Here is a 3,104-nt window from a genome sequence, read left to right as displayed (position 1 = left end):
TTGGATAAGTGTCGGTGTACACTACTAAATCATAAACCATAATCACAAATATATACTGTTATAAATGGAATATTTTTGTCACCTAAATTTCTGATATGTACAGGGTGATTGAAAAATAACTCTATTTTAAAATACTTATAAATATTTATTTATTTAATTGTAATTTTTTTTTCTCAAACTTTTTGTGCTTGTTTTTTTAAGTATAAATAAAACGTTATACTAAAAGCTTTCTTCGCATATCCAATTTTTTAAATAAAAATTACAACTAATAAATAATTTATAAGTATTTTAAAATAGAGATTTACTTTTCAATCACCCTGTATAGATATTTACGAGAGAGCGAGAGAGATCAGGCGATTATCCTCTCAACAATAATATGAGAATCGAACCTTCGAACTAGCTATTGTAAATTTACAATACTCAGCAAAAGAACCAATTGCTTCTTAGCCTTTCTTCTGCGGAAAAAAAAGATGGCTGTATTGTACGACATCATTCACCTACACAACCTTCCTTCATGACATAGATAAAGAGACTAGGTTGAAAAGGAGTTTGAATGACATCGTCTCCTCTCAACGGACACTCTGTATACCAATACCGAAAGGTCGCTATAGTGGCATTTCCATTGTACATTTGAAAATGTGAACGATTGTCGTTTTGTTTAGATCCAAGTTTGGGTTTTTTCTCCCTTAAGTGTGTGAGTGGATGGGGGTATTTCTAGCAGATCGATCTACTGCATAAATGCAGTTCTGATCGGTTCGTAATTAATTGCAAGAGGCTCATCAGATGCATCAAATTTCAAAAAATTTTATTTCGAAATTTCCACGCTACAACATCATCTGTTTCCAAGTTAATAGCTTCATTATTAAATATGGATCTTTACGTTGGTCAAGACAAGTGAAGTAACTTAACTCAGTGAGAACACAGCAGAGAACTCAACACAATCAAATCATTACGAATTGATGACAATCATTCATTTCTATATGTTTTATCCAATTTTATTAATCACACAAGCCGTTCTACAGTTTTAGTCAATCATTTTTTTTCCCACACTAAAGAAAATATAAAATTTAGTTAACCAGTTCTCATTGAACGAATAATTAAAGACAATTATAAAGAACCACAAAGAATTAAAAATCAGAGAATAGCGAATGTCTGATGCACAGTTTGAATAAATCAATCGAGTTAGACAACCGGAGATTAACAGAATCAATATCTTGAGGGCGGTTATGTCACCGTAATTTCAGATCAAAATTGATATATTTATTTATACGTAGGCAGCTTGGTATTGAAGCGTAGTTAACAACATAAAGAATGCTATGAAAACATATATAACTTAATAGAATTGTAAACTATAATATATTACCTAATCAGTACCAGTGAAGCAATGTTTAATAATCTTTTATATTCTCACAACTGTACAGAGTGAATAGAAAATTGAGTACATTATTTTGAAGACGTAGGGGGTAAAAAAAAAACAGAAAGTCATTCGTATATAGATTGTCTGTCTCATTGTAAACATGTTTATTGATTTCAAGAAAATTGTTATTATCTGAAAATAAAATTATGGTGTGTTCAGAGTAAATGAAACCATTTGTATTGTTACAGGTTTTGATGACACGGTTTTATCGATTTCTCTTGTAAAATTCAGTGCAGTAACAAACACATCAACGTAGACAGGAGCATATTTTGGTATTCTGTCACCATCGAGTTTTTCTTTTCCCCCCTTTTCCGTCCAGCTTAATTCAGCTGAGTGTAAATGACCGAGACAATCGCACGTCCGACTAAATAATTAAGGAATTACATTATTATAATAAAGCTCTTCCTTTTGGTTTCAAAATCTTACACTTGTCAAAGAGTCTATGTTCTGAGTTCAAATTCCGCTGAGGTCGACTTTGCCTTTCATCCTTTCGGGATCGATAAATTAAGTACCAGTTACGCACTGGGGTCGATGTAATCCACTTAATCCCTTTGTCTGTTATTGTTTAGCCTCTTGTGGGCAATAAAGAAATAAGAAACGTTAGCACGCTGGACGAAATGCTTAGCGGTATTTCGTCTGTCTTTACGTTCTGAGTTCAAATTCCGCTGAGGTCGACTTTGCATTTCATCCTTTAGGGGTCGATCTAATCGACTGGCTCCACTCACCCAAAATTTCGGGTTTTGTGCCTAGAGTAGAAAAGCATAAATCCAGCCAATGTTTTTGAGGAAGTGAACAGCTGATGATATAGCAATATGTTTTCAAGGCAGACCTTGACTGATCACTGGCCCCTGTGTACTTGGGGTTTGCCGTGAAACCTTGACTGATTTCAGGTTAGGTCAATAGAGGCTATCATTGACAAACAACGAGATACAGATTCATCCGAGAGAGCCAGTTGAAAAGGCTTACGAACTGAATGACAATGAGAATGTAAATAAATGACTAAATAAACACCGCAAGGAATCAGTGTTATTATTTGTCTTCACACAAAATTTCTAAAACCGTATAACAATGGTTAGAATATCGGATTTCAGAGGGGATGGGGAAACGAAGAATTTTGACACTTTCCAAAATTAAACGCGTAACACTTTCAGGATTTTTGATAACAGAATATTTTATGATGACAACAAAACAGTACGAGTTGTTGATCTGGAGAGAGAAGAATGCCATGACAGAGAGAGAAGTTGTAGGAAATTAATGTTACCAGCAGTTTGGGATCGACTGTTAATTTAGAAGAAATTACGCGTACTACATATGCGTGTCTCATCAAACGATAGAGAAACACAATTGTTTCCAACTCTAGTCCACGAGGTTATCTTATCCTCAATTAAGAACGCATAGATACATACGCATTACAATGCGCCATTATCTATGTGCTTATATACACATATATATATATGTGTGTGTGTGTATATGTATATATGTGTGTGTGTGTGTGTATTCTTTTATTTGTTTCAGTCATTTGACTGTGGCCATGTTAGAGCACCACCTTTAGGCGAACATACATACATACACACACATATATATATATATATATATTTATATATATATATATATATATATACATACATACATGCATATATATATATATACATACATATATATATACATACATGCACATACATACATA

Source organism: Octopus bimaculoides, chromosome 11 (assembly GCF_001194135.2).
Source record: "Octopus bimaculoides isolate UCB-OBI-ISO-001 chromosome 11, ASM119413v2, whole genome shotgun sequence".
NCBI classification, from domain to species: Eukaryota; Metazoa; Mollusca; class Cephalopoda; order Octopoda; family Octopodidae; genus Octopus; species Octopus bimaculoides.
Note: the sequence above shows the minus strand (reverse complement) of the source record.